The 21,129-nt window shown below is 47.9% G+C and overlaps 1 protein-coding gene and 1 non-coding gene across 4 annotated transcripts in view; one reads left to right on the top strand and one right to left on the bottom strand.

The window, feature by feature from the left end:
- Positions 1–16,328, bottom strand: part of LOC115607638 (USP6 N-terminal-like protein) — an 84,797-nt gene extending 68,469 nt beyond the window's left edge. The window contains exons 1-2 of one of the 3 annotated variants that reach the window (XM_030485166.1): positions 16,231–16,328; positions 4,454–4,535 (exon numbers count right to left, since the gene is read on the bottom strand). The gene's annotated coding sequence lies outside the window, so the exon portion shown is untranslated. Of the gene's footprint in view, positions 1–4,453; positions 5,177–16,230 lie in introns of those variants that run through there. The other 2 variants (XM_030485170.1, XM_030485167.1) reach the window with 2 other exon arrangements.
- Positions 16,329–16,418: 90 nt separating this feature from the next.
- TRNAA-AGC lies at positions 16,419–16,491 on the top strand. Its single transcript has one exon. It is a non-coding gene; the product is annotated as a tRNA-Ala (tRNA).
- Positions 16,492–21,129: the final 4,638 nt, after the last annotated feature.

Below are 21,129 nucleotides of genomic sequence, written 5' to 3'. Positions count from 1 at the left end.
CCTTGCAAAAGTCAGCTCCATCCTTTGCTGCAGATAACCCAGAGACAGCCTTGCCACCTCTGCAACCACACATGCAGACCATGGTTTCAACATTCAGCTGCAGACATGGCTGCTCCTTGCCTGCCAGACTACCTGGGGCTGGAGGCTGTCAGCCAAGTGAAGCTCTCAGCCTGTCAAAACCCACCATATTTGCAAGACACAAAGTCAGGCTAGAGCAGATGAAGTCTTGAATTAGGCTGCCCAGCTTCCATCCATCTCCTCTCAGAGCCTTTCTTCTATCACCAGTGGAGACAGATCATTGCTTTGGACACAAGCAGTTCCGACGTGACTTTGGTCCAACCCAGGGCAGCTATTTTCATGGTGTCTTTGCCAGCAGATTACAATATATGCCCACATACTTTAAGCATAGTTCAACAATAACAGCAAAAGTTCTCTGATAGGAGAAATATTTTCCTACAGAGTACTCTAAGCTTGAGGTGGACACCTCCTCCTCCAAGCACGCATCAGCTGGAGCAAAACCCTCCTTGCTTTCACCCGAGGGTCAGAAGAAAAGCTGACTGAGGGATGCCCTGAGATTCCTGCTCACTTCATAACAAGCCACTGTAAAAGGAAATTGAGCTGAGTATTTACATGCTTAAGGCCATTTAAAGTAGAGACTGGCTTTCTAATATATCAGGGTTCTGGAATCTGAGGGCAAGAGACAGAAAGGAAGAGAAATACCTTTTCAGGAATTTAAAAGCACTCCTGAAGTTCCCTGAAATAATTAGTAGTATAAGGGGGGGGAGGGGGGGACGGGGATGGAGCGGGGAAGGCAACACATGCTAGATGTTCTGCATCCCACATGGGCAGGGGATTTGCGAATAGGATTGCAATAAGCAAGTCTCCAGGGAACCAGGGAAAACTGAGTAGCCAAAACAATCCTAATTTGCCAGCTGATATAGATGTTTCTTCAACAGGAAGATAATAACAGGTCTTAGGAAAACATAAGCTGCCCCTGGAGAGAAGAGGGTCATTTGGGCACTTAATTTTTCCCAGTCTTCTCAGGAAGAGTAGGAAATGGCAGAGACTTCCCCCACTGCATAAATTCTTTTATCAGGTTAAATTAGATTAATTCCCCCTGCGAAGATTACTGCTCTAGACAGCTGATGGGTGTTCTTGCTTTGATTCTCATGGTGCTTCTATCCCAGTGACTGAAACAGCACTTAAAAGTTTCATTCCCAGTTCTTTCACAAAGATATCGCTCCATTACCTGCAGGCAGCCTACACCCACTCGGACTGAATGTAAAATACACCTAAAAATCTATGCTACTTCCCCTCTTTCTTCTGGTTTCCAAACAATCAGAAGAAAATTGAAACTCAACAATTTCTCCTTGCTTTCTTAATGGAACCATGACAAAGCTGCTGTGCAATTGTCTGCTATCAGGGGACAGAGGGGAAAGAAGGATAAAGCAAACTACAGGAGTTAACCTGCAGCAGCAAACAAATCAGTTATGTGCCCAGACATGGAATAAAGCCTCAGTTTGTCAGAGGAGTAAGTATCAAAGGCTTTGAACACAGTCATCCACTCCCTGGTGTTACCCTCAGAAGTCTGGTGTCTGCAGCATTAACAGCTAACGGTAACAAAGATGCTTTTGTAAAAGGAGTGGTGGAAACGTCAGGGGAGATGCAAGAACAAGAAGGGAAGATCTCTGCAGCTCTGAAGGGTAACTGTTCACATGAGAAGCCAGTTCAAGACCCAGAATGGTTAGGAGCAGTTGGTGAGAGCAATGAGGCATACGAAGAGAGTTTGTCCCTGGAGGAGCAGCTGGGGAGAAGAGGAGGAGACAGCTGCAGCACTGCCCCAGGCCATCCCACAGGGTATCTGACAAGGGTACTCTAACACGGGGATGATAGTGCCTGCACTATCACAAAGCTCAAACCTTGGCAGGCCTCCAGTGGCCCCAGGACAGGGGGGCCCAACAGGACAGTGCAATGCTCTGCATTGATGTACTCTTTCCATGGATGCTGTGGTTACGGTGAGTTTGCTAACTCACTGCTCAGTGACAGGCCAAGAGGTTGGCTACATCAACCACCAGACCCCGAACAGCAGTTTCCATCCATCCACCGTTGGTTAACCTCTGTGGCAGCTCTCACAAGGAAAATCAAGAGCAACCCAGACTGAATTATCCATTGCCGCAAACGCAATGCAGTTCTCAACTTGCATTACCCACCCTTATGCTCTCACAACAGTGTCTCAAGCTATTTTTTCAAGTCAGCATTTAGCTTTTTTGCTAGCTAATACAACATTTCCTCTCTCTTCCCCCAGCCCAAGTATTTAGCGAAATCGCTTTTTCTGCAAATTGTGCTGCAAATGCTGAACTTTTGCCAGTTAGACAGGGAAAGCCTTGACTAAAAATAAACCACGTTTCAGAAAATAGATCCTTCCCAGTACGATGAAGTAGTGGATAATGTGCGCAAGCAGACCTGCCAGGAGAACACAACCTCCAGATTTGCATGAGAATCTCATCAAGCTCAATAGACAGACAGCCACAACTACTGTGACTTGTCCCATCTTAAAAAGCACATAGTTGGGGGAAAGGAGAGAAGTAGGGGTGAGGGTGCTGGAGTAAATCAAGTTTCCACCTGTTTTGGCAGGAAGGGAAGTGCCACCACCGCCACTTGCCTGCATCCCTTGTGAACCAAGCTGCTCATAACCCACAGGGGAGGAAGAGGTCGACACACCTCTCTGTGACTGGCCACTACAGGAGGTGAAACCCTATTACAGGAAATTTGCTACAACTCAGGCATGTAAGAGAATGACTTGGGCTTTTGCCACCTGAGTCACCAGGAGTCTGGAGCACTGACTCACTGCTGGCTCCCTCCAACTCAGACATACCTGTGACAGCTTGCTAGCAAATGGAGGCACTCCTACCTTTGCTGTTCCCCTTCTCATTACGGTTCTCCCTTTATCAAAAGGCCCTTTACGCTAGAAAATTAATGCAAGAAAAGGCAAGCACAATGAGAACACTGTCATGGGAAGCACAGGCAGTGCTCTACTAACCAGCTCTGCTTTAAGCTCCAAAGTGGAGAGCGCATCTGCTTGCATGGTGCAATAAACCCCGGGAAAAACAAGGGAATTAGGTGGAAACAGCTCCACCCCAACTCCTACTCCTCCAGTGTGTTTGCTGCACCGCCCAGACAGTCCCGATGAACCAGGTTTTCAAGTAAGATTGCTTTCCATAACAAATCTATTTCACTTTTTTAGGGATCAAGAAAGCCTCACGCAGGCAGTCACACTTGTGTCCTCCTGCAATCAAAACGGGCTGTTCGGGCAGACCAAATGCAAGGCAATGCCATTTTGGGACGAGATCCATCAGGGATTGAAATTTGCAGAAGCAGCTTCTTTTGCTCTTACAGCAAGCTGAAGCTGAAGCAAGCTGAAGGCTCAAGCTCGGCATGCCAGGCCAATCCCTCCTTGTCCATCGATGCTCCCGTAGCAGCATCCGTCTACCCGCTTCTCAGGCCTCCCCTAAGCAACCACGAATGACAAAATATTCCACTCCAATTCCAGTGGTTGCACACACACCTCTGCTCAGCTGGGAACATAATTCCAGTTAATAAAAAAGCAGGCTGCAACCCAGCCCTGTATTTTCTCCTCCTCAAAGTAATGCAGGAATCTAAATCGAGGTGCAGGCAGACCTGCTGGTAGCACAGTGGGGGGCATCACTAAATGCATGTTTGGCAACTCTGTGACTACACCCGACTCAAACAATCCACTTACAGTGCCAAACAGTTTCAAAGAGTGCAGATGAGATTTCTCAGTAGAGCATGGATGCCTTAAAGCAATAACAAATCAAGTAACTCGGGCAAAAAGATGCACTGGGCAGCACAGTGGAGGCACTACTCCACTGCTTCTGATAGCAATCAGCGGCAGAGCAGAGCATCAATTATCCAGGGAAGAATAAGCTGCTACAGGCTGTTCTTGCTGTACATTAAGAAAACAACAGCAGATTTGTTCGTGGTTGGATAGCAAGATGCAAACAGCTTCCTCCCACCCCCTCTCTGGGCGGCAGGCAGATGCATGCGGTGGGGGAGCTACCAAAGGCCAGCAGAGCAGGAGGGCGCAGTAGCGGTGCACACAGCCACAAGCTCGACCAGGATCCTCCAGCTGGTTGCTACGGGAAGGAAAAGGCCATGCCTGTGTTTGCTAGAAGCCTGGCCTCCAGGAGCTGCTCTGCAGCGAGGCTGTGTTTTCCAATGTTCTCCTCAGAGCGCTGCCAGCAAGGCTAAACGCAGACGTTACCTTCTGCCTGGTGTTTCCACAACACAACTGGATGGAAAAAACCCTATTCACTGCACAATGTCCTCTCCCACAGTATCTGTCAATCCATACCTATAGGGCAAATCTTGCACACGTTTCACTCTTGGACACATACAGGCCTTCTCCCCCTCTCCAGGAGCACAGCAAACGTACCTGTTCAGAGCATAGGCTTCTTTTAAGGCACTGACAAGGAGCCAGAACACAATCCCCATCGGCATACAGGAACTGGCAAATCCTGTAAGCATTAGAGAGAACATTAATTAGTGACATTAATAAGAACTGGCTGGTGAAAGGGAAGGATGCCAAGGCAACCTTGCAAGAGGTGGGAAGAGTCTTAGATCCCAGCCCTGAACAACCTCCAGCCTAGCCTTGGCACCACAGTGGAGGTACCCAGCACAGACATCAGGGGCCTTCTCCAAAATCACACACGGAAGCCAAGGTAAGAGGCAAGACAGTAAGTCCCAAACTAAGGCTGTTTGTCCAGCAAAGCCTCCTAAAGAGTCAATGCACTGAAGTTAACATCTTGGTATAGGAGCAGAAAAGAGGCTGATAAATGGGACGGAAGTGGTCACCTGCACAACTCCCCTACTCCTCTCCCTGAGATGCTGCTGAAGAGCTCCTGCTCCACAGCACTTGTGCAATTTCTTCTAGTTTGCAGAGCAGGTGAATCCCATCTGATATCAGAGCCAGGCTGCTTCCACTTTTCCATTATTACTATTATTATTATTGATTCATCGTTATGGTTTCACAATAAGTGGTTTTATTTTTCCTACTGATTGCTTTACAAAGCTTTTGTACATTAGTCATATAAAAGACATCTTGCAGCACTTAGCAAAAGCTGTGACAGAAGTCACCTCCGCAGGCTGCAGCAACACCTCGCTGTGAGCACGCAAAATGCCCAGTGCATGCCAAAGAAAAGGTATCACGAAACAAAGGATGCTTTAGTGGTAACAGTTTTAAGCAGCCATAAGGAGACATTTTTCTGGTGATACAACTGAAGCAAAGGTGACTGCATCTAATACAGCTTTAATTATATCATTCTGTTCATGCAGCGGTTCAGGGACAGCAACAAACATGGTGGATGAACAGCCATCCTCGAGCACATTGTAATAGAGAGAGGATTTGGAAGTGGGAGGAGTTAAGAAAACAGGGTGGGACAACTTCTCCAGTCAAAGCACCAAACACGCAAGGGGAAGGTATGGGATTAGCCCGACAACATCTTATGTACTTCCTGCTGACTGGTCCTCATTATGTACTGCAAGAAAGCTTACTCATGCAGCACATTGGTTTACCTTGGACTGAGAAAGAGAGACTTGCTTGTTTTCCCTAATGTCTGTGGGTGACTCACAGACGACAGCCATTGCCAGCTGGTATTTAAAGAACTGAGAAAAAACGTAATCCATTCACCCCTCCCTCCCCTTCTCCCCTTTCTCCTTTCCTATTACAGAAGGGCTGAAAGCATTTCTAAGGACAAAAACAATGCTGAAGACCACAAGACCACAGCACAGACCTTGGACTCCAGCCTCAAGCACAAATTTTCCATCACCATTTATAATTGGTCTCCCTGTTGCTTTACATTACCACTCTAGCCAAAACACAAGAGTTATTTAGTCATGTTATCTACCTCCGGGAGGGTCTTCTGTTTTATTTCTGAAGTCAGGAACTGAACACCATTTTGCAGTTGAACATAAAGTCTCTACAAAGACAGAAATAAGCTAACAAACCCAACCTGGCCAATAATCTTCAGTGGCAGCTTATTTATAAAAGTACAGAAAGACAACTTTCCTCCCCTGGCAAGGAAATTCATACCTTAGCTTCACATGGCTTAAATGTAAAGGGGCTGCATTAGCTTTGTAGGATTTCATCTGCACTGGTATTGGCCCACTCCTGCACCAGAGCTCAGTAGGTGGGGAAGAGCAGCACATCTGGCATATAGACAACCTTTTCGCCATTCCTCCTCCAGCTCCTTTTTCCTCTAATAACTTTCTCAATGCAATTGCTACTATTAGACAACACTGCAGAAACATCACAAGCAAAGTTCAAACTTGCCTCCCGGTACTGCTGAGCAAGGCAGAGATACTTGTAGCTTCTCTAAGTGCTGGTGGATTTAATCAAACCCATATGAAGGTGGCCTGGCCTGCCTTCCCAAAGCAACCATAGCTCTCAGACAAAGCATTTTCTCCCACAGCAGCCAGATACAGTGGAAACACAGATGAGTGCCAGAGAATCAGACCCCTGTCCCCAAACTCCCTTGTTCCCGAAACTCCCTTCTCAAAGTGCCCAGCATCACTAACGCTAGGACATATTTGGTGGACAACCAACTTGTCCACCAAAACATGCATTTCACAGTGTTAAAACCCCAGCAATCTCTCTCTGCCCCTCACCTTGAGATCATGATGTGTTGCTTGTTGGCAGACTGAATCAGTGCTGCAGAGACACAATAACATTCTATTTCACCCCGTGTGGAAAATAAAGAATCACCAGAGTTAAAAAAAAAAGTTATGAAGCATAGGGGCAGAGGACTGAGCAATACTGGGTGAACTGTAGAGGGAGAAGGAAGCATCATCAGATCAAGAGCGCAATGTGTAAGCAAAACAATGGGGCAGAGGAATAGGAGGGCTCTGCATAGCAGGAGTAACCAGAGGAGTCACCCACACCATAAGCAGTAAAAGACAAGGCTAGCACTGGCCAAAAAAGCAGACACACACCCTTCACTGGGGGACCTGCCAGATCCCAAGACTTATTCTGCAGCTTTACTAATGTCCCTGTCACAAGCAGATACATCCACATAAAAGAAACCCTACTTTGAAGCCTAAACAAGGGAATAGGGTGATTCCTGCCAGCTTTGGGAAATAAGAAAGTTTTCTTTACAAGGCTTATGCTAATTTTCTCCCTCCCCCCCCATCCTCCCTTCTGTGATGATCTTGCAACACCAGCAGTTTCAAGCTCAAGCAAACAGCTGTGGCCCACCAAAACCAACAGCAAGACTGAGTGTATGCGCTACTTTTAGCAAGAAGATGCACACCTCCCTTCAAAACAAGCACATACAACGAACTCGTCAGGTACAGCTAGCACGTCGAGAGCACTACCAAAAACACACCCGCTCCACAGTCAACAGAGCTTGAGAAGTCATCATCAAGGCAATAACGTACTTGCTACAATGGCTTTTCAGCCTGAGATGGGTCAGAAAATGTTAATAACAAGTCAGGCAGGAAGATAAATCTACCCTTAGCCTTACAGCTGGAAGAGAACAGGAGAGCAGGATTTGTTGTGCTCCTCCCCACAGAGGCACTAACACATCAGGCCCAGTCTGCACTGTATTTAAGCAGAGGTATCATATGATCACAGAGTGGTTTGGGTTGGAAGTGAACTTTTAAAGATCACCTAGTCCAATTGCTTGCCATGGACAGAGAAACCTTCCACTAGACCAGGTTGGTCCAAGCCCTGTCCAGCCTGGCCTTGAACACTTCCAGGGATGGGGCATCCACAGCTTCTCTGGGCAACCTGTGCCAGTGCCTCACCACCCTCACCAAAGAAAATCTCTCTCTTATATTCAATCTAATATTCTCCTTGATATGTTGAGCAGAAGGTTTTACTTAAAAGTTGTGCTCAAAGCCCTCCCAGAGGGATACCTCCCCTGGGTTAATTGGGGAGCCGAATGCTTTCAGCATGCACACGAAGGCATCAGTCAGCAGTGTACCTCAAAGGACTCAACCAGCATCACAGGCTCCCAGAAATATTAACACATTTTGCAATCCCTACACCTCCTTTACAGGGAGGAAAACTGGTAAAAGAAAGACATGCTCTACCAGGGGCTACATGGCTGCCCTTCAGCAATCCCTGCCTACTCCCACATGCTCGTCAGCTTAACTGATCCAAAACTCCCCTTTGCTGCCAAAACAGACAGTCCTGCCTTTTCCCTTCTCCCCCTTCCACACATCCCAGACATCTCTAAGCTTGTGGTAGCAACCATTGTTTGCTTGATCCAACTGGAAGCCATCCCAGAAAGAAGAAAATAAAGTGGAAGGATTTCTGGCAGGAGAACAGCCTGAGATCAGCTAAAGCTGATGGGAAGCATGACCTCAGAAAGACAGCACAGTGGTACATCTGGAAACCTAGATGAGGCTTTCAAGCTGCCATGCTTTGACCCACCATAGCTTTGTCTTTGCACAGGGGTAAGTCACCTAAAAATGACTTTAATGGCTCAATTCACTCTTGAACATTTCCAGACACTTTTCTAAAGACCAATCCAAAAATAGCCTGGTGAAGTGCTACCTGAGTTGTCCAAATTAGACTGATGCCCCCAAACAGCCACACACCACAGCTATGCAAGCCTCACAGCTTACCAAGGAATAGTAGTAAAACAATATTTTTCCAAGAGGTTTGAGGATTGTTTTTTTTCCTTCGGTGTGTTTTGCCATAACTGAAGAGTGTTCTCAAATGGTTTTCAGGAGAAGAGGAGCAAGGACAAACATATGTAAAGGATCTAGCAAAAGCTCTTAAGCAAAGCAGACAGCAGGATGCTGAAAATAAATACGTAAAGCCTCTTGCAGCACCAAAGTTCAAATCCATCTGGACATTTCTGAGTCTGTCACGGCAGCCCACAGAAGGGACTTTCCAATTTCTTGCAGAGAAACAGAAAAACAGTAAAACTGTTAAAAAACAAAAAAGAGTAAAAACAGAAGCACAGGCTCCAACTCTAAACCAGCCCTACATCCTGAGATATGACCTCCCCCAACACCACCAGGGGTACAGACGCAGAAGCATGGCACAGCCTTACGCAGTCACTTGCAGGCTGGCTTGTCCCCAGCACGGGATGGCCCAAAGCTCCTCCACCTCCATCCTCCTTCTCCTCTGGCACAGGGGTGGATGGAGGTGTCCTAACAGACCCAGGTGCATCTCAGGGTACCAGAGGGGCTGCCAGCTGAAGCCTTCCCTTCACGCCAGCCACCTCACCTCCAAAACCAGCAAGAGCATGATCCCCACCTAAAAAAGTACACACCACGAAGCTGTGCTGAGTGGATGGAGCTGATGCACCAGCATCCCCAGAGGTACCATCCAAACACCCCAGCAGTGGTCCAACAGAGCTCCCCCACCCCTAGCTCTTACAGAGGAGAAGGAGGCAGAGCTAATCCTCTTGTTTTTCTAAGTTTACTTAGCATTAGTCACACAGGCTCCTGCAGAAGCTGCCCCAGGGCCCCCAACCTGCGATCACTGCTGTGGTCACACTGAAACCACCAACTCCACCAGCTTTCAACACAAACAGATGAGCACAGTTTAAACCTTCACGTTCAAGCCTCCTTTACACACCCTCCACAGAAAAACCTGGAGTTTCTCCTCCACTTAATGCAACAGAAAAAGCACAAAGCTACTCAAACTGAGTTTCCATGGCATTAAAATCAATTAACCAGCTACATGCCTCCAACTGCCTGTTCTCATTTTCCCAATAACTATTACCATGCACACTTCCGAAATATTCCAAAGTATCCTCAAAAACATCATGGACTTCATCACAAAACTCAAGCTTTCACATCTGCAAAAATTCATCTTAGTTTTAAAGAAATTAAAAAAAAACAAAACCAAAAAACCAACAAACAAAAAACCAAACAAACCATAACGGATTAGTTCAGGCCAATCAATGCTCTATCAGTTCAAGCAGGATACTAGATAACCCAATCTCTTCATTTCAAAGCCTCCCATTTCCAGCAGTTGGGGAACATGGACTAGCAGCCCTGTTCGAGCCACAAACCAAAGAGCAGGAATGCATTTCCCAGCCAAGGGCTGGAGTGGCAATCACCCCTCCTGCCCAGCATCTCTGGAGATGGACCTCTCTGTCCATCCAGCTGCCCCCATGCTGGATCCAGCACCCTGCAGGAGGTAATTGCTTAATCCCCCAAAGACTGAACTACTTTGACAAGCCACAGGAAGAGGTTTGACTCACTGAACTGAGGGGTGAGGGATGAGAGAAACAGTAAGAACAAGACACCACAGATACAACATTTTGAGAGAAACTGAATTTCTAAACACGCAGGTAATTTTCTTACCTGCTCCCTCCTCATCTAGTCTGTATTGAAATGTTTGACGAGATACACAATTCACTATCAGTGCAACTTTGATCTGCTCAAGCCCACATCAGATGTCGAGAGCTACAAAAGCAGGAAAGGGGACACTCAAAAATTTCATCTTGTGAAGAGAAAACCACACTACTGAACTAAAACTTGAGTAGTGAGCTATGTTGCAAATGGAGGAAGCTTTAAAAGATTTAAAAAAAAGCAACTGCACTAGCTCGGACCGACACCTGCATCCCCCAACATCCTGCCACCACGGCAGCGAGCAGCAGACACGGTGCACGCTTGGTCAAGGCAACTGCTGGAGGGGTTTCTGCAGCACACCCTCCATATGCAGGGCAGGCTGCAGCTTTAGCTGCATGCAAAGTGTGACCCTCCCTGATTAGGGAATACAACTGAAGGGAAGGGGAAGCAGGAGATGTAAAAACCTGAGCCACGTGGTGAGCCTTAATGAGAGCCCGCTGGTTTCTGGAGAGTGAGCTGGCCCAAAGTGTGTGTGTAAAGAAGCCAGGCACATCTGCAGAGCTACCGCAAAGAAAAGTAAGAGATGCATGAGCAGGCTGTGGACTTTGGGCGGCTGTCCCAGCTGCTGCTAGGTCACTGGTAAAGCCTGCACTCCACATTGCTGAACAAGCGAATCTCCCACACCCCTCTAACAGCAGAATGTCAAGCTGCTGAGTACACCAACAAACAAGGATTTCTGAGCAAGCTGGATTTAAGTCCAAGTCCTAAGGATATCAGATTTGTATCGATGGACACTCAGGCAAAACTCACATGATGGGGGCATGCAGGGGGCTGAGGATCCCCAGCACTTGCTTCCTCTTCATGGACCTTTTTTTTGCCCCCTTGGACTGATGACAAATAGTTTCCCACAAGGAGACCCTGTGCTGAGCTCCAAAAGGTGGGAGCAAACACTTTGTCTGCTAGACTTTTGGGGTACCACAGCACCGGGGCTCACTGGTACTGTGAGCTTTCACCCTGCCAGACACAACTGCTCAGCAGCCGCCTGCAGCATGGGAAGTTCTTCTGCATAAAGCTGAACAGTGCTGGCTCCTACGTTTGATTTCCAGGATCTGAGCCACAAGGAGAGCTAAAAATATCCCAATTAACCAGTTATTTTCAACGCAAGACTCGCTGATGATGCCACACAGGCATTATACAACTGCAAACAGGAAGATGTGGTCTGCAAAAAAAATAATAAATTGGATGGGCAAAACAGCTGGCCAGGACAGTAACCTCCAAATTCAAGTGTGGACCACACCATCCAAAAACATGGAGGAGCTTGTGCTACTTGCAATTGCGGTGGCTAGCTCTGACATGTTTGCAAGCTTTCTGATGTGATATACACAGGGAATCATTTTTGCTCTGCATTGACTATACACAGAGAGCTTGTTCTGGCTGTATCCCACGCAAGCTGTCTCCTGAATCGGCTGGCTGCTTAGCTGTATATCATCCTGCATGTCAGGAGTTAAGCAGGAAACTTTTATTGCTGGTAAAACCCTTTGCAGGGAGACGGCTAGGCTCCAGAGCTAAGAATTTCTTCACGTGCAGATTTAGCAGCATTTTTTTTAGCACTGCGTGGTCTTTATGCTGACATCTAGACTTTAAACATCATCTGTGGGTAATACAGGAGTACATTACTCACAGCGGCGCACCTGGGAGAACCAGCAAATCCTCTCTTTTTGAGCCTGAGTGTTGGCTTTACTCTGGAATTACATTTATCTCTCCGGCACTAGGCTCCCATTAATGGAATTACCAGGCAGGCTGCTTCGGAATTAACACTTGAGAGAGGCAGGCTGGGATGGCACCGCTCCAGCCTCCACCTGCAAAGCCGGCACTGTTTCTCCATCCTCCAACGAGCTGCCGCCCTAACAAGCCCGACCCCATGACGAGAGCCAGGGAAACAAAAGAAACAAACCCGAACTGTCCAGGGCAATCAATATCTTTCTAGGAACACCCAGACCTCCTGCCAGCTCTCTTCCAACCCCAATTTAGCTCTCCTGAAGCACAGAAGGGGATGGCACGCACAGGAGCAACCCAGCGGGATGCCAAGCCAAGAAGCATGGCTGGTGCTCAAGCAGACACTTAGGGAGGTGAGTCTGCACTGGTCCCTCTGCAAACTCCTGATGCTGAGGGCGTCAAAGCAAACCCACAGCTAAGGACAGCATCCATCCACCTCGAAAATCACGGAGCAAGTACTCGAGTCTGAATAGTTGTTTCAGGAATACCCACTGCTATGTAAAATGGGGAGGCGTATTGTAGCAAATGAACCAAGATTGGGTACAGGAGATTATCTTGCACATGCTAGAAAACTGCCTTCCATCACACAGCAGCTACTGCACTGCCATGCTGAGCGATCTGCAGCATGGCATGAACCAGTCCATTAAACCACCCCTGCACTACCCAACAAAACAGGCAACTGGGAGCAGTGCTGCAGGCTGCCAAAAGCTAAAGGGGATGCAGCAAGCAACCCTGCCACAAAGCTGCACCAACAGCACTGCAACTTCAGCATCTCTGGGGCTGTTCTCTGCACAGAGCAGCTGTGGGTTTGTTTAGGTAGGGTTTTTTTTCAGTCACCTGCAACAGGACTTCTCTGTCCTTGACAAGGAGGGAGTGCAAGGAGAAAACAAGAGATTCACCAGCACTTGAACAATGTTTGCCTCAGGTATGGAGACCCAGGTGCACAGCACTGCCAAAGCAAGTAAAAGACAGCAAAGGGAAAGCTTATTTGCAGAGTATAGACATATCCTTACAACAGCTTGAGCTGTGGGAGCTGAACTACTCTCTCCTGTAATTAAAATGTAGGAGAGGAAAGTGCAGGAATTACTCCAGCATGACTGTGAACGACTAACAGGCTTTGAGTTTCAAAGTCAATCTTAACACATGCTCTTCAGTGCAATTTTTATTCTAAAATAAAAGAAAAAATAGGACAAAAATAAAAAAGAAAAATAAAGAGGTTTTGTTATGAGAAAAGATCCTGTACAGCCCTGTTATTAAACCATACAAGGAGCAAATGAGGGAGACTGGGGCTGAGGCTGATGAAGCAAGGCTGAAGGCAGCCCTCTCTTCCCCCCTGCCCCTTCATTTGCTCTGCTAGTTGCTCTCAGCAACACAACGATTCAGGAGGCAGACTGCCCCGTGACAGGAAAAACATATGTAACACCCAGACGGTGAAACCTCACATCTGAGAAGAGCATCTATGCAAAACGCAGCCTGAAACATTTTTTCCAGCTCCACAGAGTCGACTTGATGTGTTGCAAAACCAAGCTGGTGAAACACTATTGCTTGCATTGAAGGTGAGATTCACCAGCAGGAGATACTCTCTAGCATTTCCCTATTTTCTGCAGGTCAGAAGAAAACAAATAAATAAATTGATAAAAGCCTATGGGCAAGGTTACGGGGTCCTGCAGCTCAGGGTGACGTAAGAGAGACGGGAGAACATCAGAAAAAGAAATCACACACGTGCAACGCTCTTCAGCCTGGCACCTGGGGAACAGCTTAGCTAAGAAAACTACTTTCTTTCCAGAACAATGATGAAGGTAAGGAGCCATCGGAATTATGAGTCAAGCTCCAAGATAAGAAATCATACTGGTGGATCGGTGCGGCTGCCTGTTTGGGGGTTTTCTAAAAGATAAACGTGTCTTTTGGAACATGTTTGTTGGCCAGTCTTCCCTCTGCTGGGAAGAACACCCTAAAAACAAGAAGGAAGCTCACAACTGTAAAAACGACAAATGAAAGCCAGGTCAGTTTCCGAAAAGCCAAGATCATGCTTCACAGGCCCTTGAAAGTAAAATGCAACACACTAGTATGTCGAAAAGGACAAAAGAGGAGGAAATTTAAAATTCCAAGTAGTTCTATAAAATATCATTTGGAGAAGCTATTAAGCAAACTCTGCAAGAGGCAGAGCCCATTCACAGACCAGAACCTGTCAAGTAAAAGAAATAAATGATTTTTTAAATCTATTTTGCAACTGTAAAGCTCTGGGTATATAGGAATATTTAATCAGAAATTCACAGTCTGGAGGATGCTAGCTCCACAGATGTATTCAGGGAAAAAAAAGTAACTTGTATATCAGAGTAAGAACTAATGCAAATCCCTTAGGAAGTGTGTGAAATTGAATAGAGAATGGTTTTGAATCCAACAGAACATTGTGTTGAACGTAGATGAGGTAGAAGTACACCAGCACTGCAGGAAAGCAAAGAGCGTAAAGCACCCAGGAGCTCGATGGAGTAAAAGCCACAGCAGGTCATGTCGCTCTCTCCAACTTCCCCACTGCCCAGTGAATTGAAATAACTTAAGGAGAGTCATGGAGAGCCCTGCCAGCTCAGCCCAGGACCTTGCTGCTCTGCAAGCAGCAAGGTGTTAAGCAGACATCACCGAGGTTATACAACAGAAGCTATTTGGTAATGCCTTCCATTTAGAAAGCATTTTGCGTTGGCCTTCACAGCAGTTCAGTTTTGCCTTTTCTTATTCAAGAACATCAGAGGGGAAGAAAAGTGACCGAGCACAAGGCAAGCAATTTACTAGAATGACAGGTTGTTAACTAAACCCTGCTGAACACAGCTTTAAATTAAAGCATCAAGCCCATGAATAGCTTCCTCAGCACAGCACTGGCAGAGAAAGGTCCCAACACTCGCTTTGCTACGCAGGCCCTTATCGAGCACATTCCCTTTTCCCACCAAAACGAGGGCACCAAATCCTGGCTGGGTCGATGCAGCTCTCCAGAAGGCTCCCAAGCACACGCCCCTATCCACCATTTTGACAGGCGCCCAAAGATCCCTGTTCCAGACACAGCATCTCCTTCCTCATCCAACTCAGTTGACCTTAACTCCACTTCAGTTGGAGCACAAGAGCAAATGGAACCACTTCGTGAGGGAGAAGACCTCATGATTTGCCACGATGCCAGATTTCACTTTTTTGGGTGTTGTTTTTAAAGGAAGTTTTGCAAGCCAAGGGCGGGGGAACCAGCTGCAAGCACCGGGTTTGACAGTTCAGGCACTTGAGCTGCCACATCTCCAACTGCCCCTGCCACCTGCTGGGACCAAACCCGACTGTCCCACCAGCGCTGCCAGCTAAGTCCCGGGCAGCAGGTATTGTGGGGTCTCCCCCAGCTGCTCCTGGGACACCCAGTCCATGCCTGTGCCACCCCATAGGTGCCCAGAGAGCAGCAGGGCTGGGGAGGACAGGGACCACCCCGTCTCCCCAGAGGAGCGTGCATGGCTGCTGGGAAGGCAAAGCCTCCCATAACAGCAACGGAGGTGACCAGGGGCAGCTCCTGCGCTGCTCCATCCAGTGGGAAGGGGGCGAAACAAACAGCATTTTGTTTTGTTTTGACCTCCATGCGGCCCCACCGCGACCCAAAGGACTGCCCCAGCTCCTGGCAGAGTCTCTGCGGGATGCACAGCCCCATGCTCTGACCCTCCACGCAGCCCCACCGTGGCAAACAGCCCTTTGCAGCCCCCATTCCAAGCACACAGCCCTTTGCGGTCCTTCACCCCACGAAGCGCCTTTCCCTGCACACCAAGCCGAGCCCTTCACAACCTCCCCGAGCCGCCCATTTGTGCAGCCCCTGGACACCCCCCGGCACCTCGCGCTTTCCCGTTCGGGGGTGCCCCAGACACGCAGCTCTCCGCAGACCCCGAGATGCTCTCGGGCACACAGACCTTCGAAAGCTCCATGCCGCCGGGCACACAGGTCTCTGCACCCCACAACCCTCAATGGCCCCCCACACATGCCCCTTGCAACACCACCACCACCCCCCCGCCCGGTGCTGGCCCCCGAGCGGACCTCGCTGGGCACTCCCGTGCCCCTCAGACCTTCTACGGTCCCGCCCCGTCCCGCCATACCCGCTCCGGTCCTTACCGCGACAAGCCTCGCGGGCGGGCGCGAGCTGCCGGCCCCGCCGCGCATCCTCCGGTGCGCGCCCAGCGCCCAGCCCGCTCCTGCGCAGGCGCGGTAGTGAACACAGAGCGGGACGTGGAACCGCCGGCGCCGCGCGGCGTCTCGCGAGAAGAGAATAGAAGCGCACCAGCAAAACTCAGAAAGCGTGAGGGGAATTAGCTCAAATGGTAGAGCGCTCGCTTAGCATGCGAGAGGTAGCGGGATCGATGCCCGCATTCTCCAGAGCTTTTTGTCCTGTCCGTTAACAACCTTCTCTACCGTTACTATTGACCGATGCGTTTTGCTTTTGCCTTGAGAATTCCTTAAATTCTCATTTGCGTCTTTAAGATTCCTAAAGATACATTTGCTTAACCCGTGGTTAAGGCAAGGAGAGTGCTGTCTGCTGTACGTGCAGCACTACCAGAGGCCCTTTTGCTTTCTCATTTTGTATTGGACAAGGGCAGTAACAGGGTGCAGCACCCACTCCCTCCAGTGCTTCCTATGGCAGCTTCGGTCCCGCACGTGCCCTCACCTGCTTATCTAGTCCAGGAGCAGGAGAGCCCCAAGGATCCCCTCTCTTGGAAGCTTCTGATAGACCCAAAGCCCTTTAGTAAATTTGAGAAGGAATCAAAGTACCTCAAGAAGGCATTGATATACGTGCCATTTAGTCAAAAAACTGGCAAGATGTTGCCCAGTGAATTTATCCAGGTGTAAAGTTCAGCCAAATATTCAAATTCTTACACTTTGCTATTATTCTACTGCAACAAGCCAGAAAGAAAAAAACAAATGTTTTAAAGAAAAAGAGAGTGGATTTTAAAAACTGAAGATGTATCATGGAAAAAAAAAAAAGCCCAGCCCCACAGGAATACACTCAGTTGGCATTTCCATCCCAGTCACAAGCTGAACTGGAAACCAAAGGTGGAAAACAATTCTGTGCACTTTCTCTGGTTACATGCATGAGGAAATGATCTTTCTGAGAAATTTCAGTGGCAAAGAGTGGAATTCAGCTTTCAAGATGATCACAGCCCCCATTCTACAACTGGGTATACTGCGAATCATTCCCATTCCCAAATGTTTGCAGTGGGTCTGGGGCAGGCTCACCGCTCTGCAGAGCATACACATGAGCTCTGGGGTGCCTGATGAGAGATCATGCTCATAGCCCATGCTCTTAAATCCCAGAGGACTTCCCAGAGTGGACCTGGGGCACAGTGGAAAACATCCAGTGAGTACCTTCCAGACTGACCAAATTCTTCTGCAACAACCCTCCATTAAACCACACCTTCAGAAACAGTAAGAAGTCTCAATATTACTGAATCTCCCTTTAAAAAGAATGAACCCAGGGAATAATTTTTTGTCTGGATAAATCTCGTGCAAAGATTTTTGCAGAGCAGCACTATTTAGCCGTGGCCTTTTTGTACATCTATAGCCATATCTACCCCAGGCTGAAGTCCTGCCTATTTTACCCTTTATCCTGCAGGTCTTTTAAAGTCCTTCTAACCCCACTGCCCTTTTTTATAGGTGGCATGAATGTTTAAATAAGTTAATTCCCAATAGCCCAAAGAAGAACTGGATTGAAGGGAGAATGCAATGGCTTTTCAAAGTGATTATTTGGCACAAATACCCATGAATTCTCATGGGTAGCCTTAGGGAGGCTGGAGAGAGATGTCTCTGCCAGCGGCAGACATCTTCCAGTCCTTTCCAGAAAATGCCGATGGTAACATGCAAACTGAAGACTGAAAAACAGATGAGTGTATGGTTGTTGGGGGGCTTTTAGCCTGAAGATTTTATTCTTGCCTTTTAAAGCTGATTTTCTCTCAGGTTTCTGAGTCCCAGACAAACTCATAAAATAACAAGCTGTCACTACAGTGGTCTTCAAAGCTTCAACAAACAATTCTAGTCTTCCTGTGCAGCAGGATTTAACAGGAAAGTGAAATCCATCACAGATCACAGTCTCCTATTTCAACAGCTGCTATGCTGGCAGCATGAAAAGACTATATTCTGAAATAAATTTGTGTCTGTGGTCTGGTCCTTTCATTTTTCCCTCTAGCTTTGGCCTCATCTCGACCCTCAACCCCTGCAATATCTTGGTGACCATGAGCAACCTCGGGATGATGGAAAGCTGAAGGAGGATCCTAAGTCTGGTCAAACTGATGCTGTATCGCCCTCTGCAGACTGGCAGGCAACAACTGCCACGAGTTGAGGCAGAAGAAGCAGAAGCAGAAGCAGGGTTAGGCAAAAAATCCCATCCCCTTAGTTTTTCTGCAGGTCTGTGCAGTACAGTGGTTGATGAACACGTCTGGAAAGCCCCATTTTCTTGGGGCCCCTTTTTCACTAGACCCATGGTGAAGCCTGTATTATACCCAGGGATAAAATACAACGCGTATACTCACAGCACTATTTCATTATAATGATTCCCGCCCCCTTTAAAATTAAAACCAGCATGAAACAAAGAGACCAGCTTTTCTTTTACAAGAACAAGATGACCACATCAAAACAGCTAAAAATTCCTCCCTTTCTTGTGGGAATCTATAATGAACTAGCACAGTATGGAGCATCCATATGTGTGCATGCATACATGCAAGTCAGGATGAGCATTTGCCTGTATTTGCCAAGGAGCTCAAAGAATGCTCGGCCACCTAGCAGCTCTGAGATACATGCTACCAGCATCTGTTTCCTGACTTCTCTTTTATTTTGCTCCCAAGGCATCACCTGAGCCATAGTGTTGGGTTCTCCACTTTGGCTCGCAGATGCTTTTGCTCCCTAGTACTTTATCAGCCCACTGGCTCTTCAGGAATGACCCAAGTTTTGCATTTCCTCCCCCTATAAAGCCTTACTCCAAGTCACACACAAGCTCAAGGAACAAATTACTTCCAGCAATGGATCAAGTAGGAGTTAAAAACTAGGCTCTCAGTGCACCAAATGGAGCTGGGCATATGCTAATGTCTCACTGCTTTGATCCCCATGGCTGAACTTATGTAATGAATTTGCTGGTAGGCACTGCATGGTCAAGTTAGCAAAAGATCTGTCACTACCCTGAGAATTTTATTGTCTTTAATTGCAATAAAGTACATGCACAAAGGCATAATGAGAGCAGAGAGGACAGAATGGGAAACTGCTAGAGGGGGGAAAAGGCAAAGCTTTCCACTTACACCGATGAGATTAATTTAAGAAGCCTATTGTAAGTTTGCTCTAGGGCTATGTGCATAAATTTAGGTTTAAAATGAAGTAATCTTAAATGCAGAAACACATCTCAACTTCCCCAGATCCCAGGACACAAGATCTACCCTTGCTGGGTCCATGCCAGCTGTGCCCACAAGGGACAAGGCAGGCAGCACCATGCTCTCCCTCCCTGCTACAAAGGCCAAAGGAGGGGGAGGCCCTAAAAAAATTGGGAGATAAATGTGAGTGACCTCAAAAAGGACATGGGGAAATGGTGGTAAAAAAGAAGGGAACACAGGGCAGATGTCACTCTCAGACTCCTCGGGGAGTCAGACCTGAGTTTGTGCAAATGCACAAATGGACATATCTTCCATGCCAGGAGCCCTCCACTGTTTCCGTGGAAAGACACGCACATGCATTTCTCACCCATGTTTGCTGTTGGCTTTCTCAGCCCCACTCTGCATAGTTTCCTCTGGACCTGCATGTGTCTCTGTGAGTAGGACAGCCTGGTCCTGCTTGCTGGGGAAAGGCAATAGATTTTTCCTGAGGTGCTTTTTGTTGTCCCCAGAGTGAGGGCAGCCAAAGGGACAACAGGGAGATAGAAGCTGATGACAGCTTGGCATGGCTACCTGGCTTGTAAATCTAGTTTTTCACCAGCACAGACCAGTGTGCAGTGGGTGCTTTGTCCAGGGCAGGAGGTCTGCAGAAGTTCCACGTGACATAGAGCACTCTGAAACCTCTAACAAACACTAGACTTTGTCCTTTAGAGACTCCTGACATTGGCAGCAGAGCAGGAACTGAGAACAGTGAGGTGCCAGCAGTGGATGCATGCGAAATGACACCTTTGCTGTTGGGCTGAATGACAGGCATCTGATTTCAAATTACCTGGTAGATGGTAAGGCCATCTAAGGCCAAGGGATGGCCTTTTGCCAGTGTTCGCTAGTGGCCTTCCTGAGGGCATCATGCTAAGCAAGAAGGGCAGAGACACCCTTTACCAGCTGCAGCACCCCACCTAACTGCCTGCCAGGGAGCATCCTGACAAGCACCAAGGCCAGAAGCTTGTGCCACCCCCAAGCTCATGGTTGAGGTTCAGCAGGTTTCAAGTCAGACTCAGGGGCACAAGGACTGTTGTTGACACCCCTTTGTGTGGACAACCCTGTGTTTCCTGGGAGGTAATGCAGAAGAGGTGCACCCTCTGGCATTCAACTCTCTTCTGGGCACTAAGGAAGGTGAGGTTCAGCTCCTTGAGCTCTTCTGGTGGTCTGTTCCCATCTCCTTCAAAGGAAGGGTAATAAAGGCAATTGGAGTGACAACCTCCAGTGCTCCCCCTGGAGTGGAGCAAAGGCTATCAGTCAGCAGTTGCGAGAGGGAAAATCTGAGCTGGCCTTTTGCCTCCAGCTCATTTGCAGTATATGGTAACATTAATTAATCTTTCCATCGTTAAGAATGGGCAGAGAAAGTGGGTTACCTCGACCTGCAATTAGCATGTGATGCATCTTGAGGGATGCATGGTAATCCCTGGGGAGGGGAAGAGCTATTGGGAGTTTGAGAGAAGAAGAAGTAGGACCTGGGGCCCTGCTTGCTGCCAAGAGGCAGTTTTGGGGAGGCATGACCAGGGGAACCCTGTGCCCGGGGAATCCTTCCAGGCTGCATGAGCATCCAGCTTGTGCAGAAGCAGGGGGCTGCCCATGCCCTAGCCCCTGCTGGGGGGGGGTTAACCCC

This window comes from Strigops habroptila, chromosome 4 (assembly GCF_004027225.2).
Source record: "Strigops habroptila isolate Jane chromosome 4, bStrHab1.2.pri, whole genome shotgun sequence".
NCBI lineage: Eukaryota > Metazoa > Chordata > Aves > Psittaciformes > Psittacidae > Strigops > Strigops habroptila.
The sequence above is the reverse complement of the archived record's forward strand: the minus strand, read 5'-3'. Positions and strand labels throughout refer to the sequence as shown.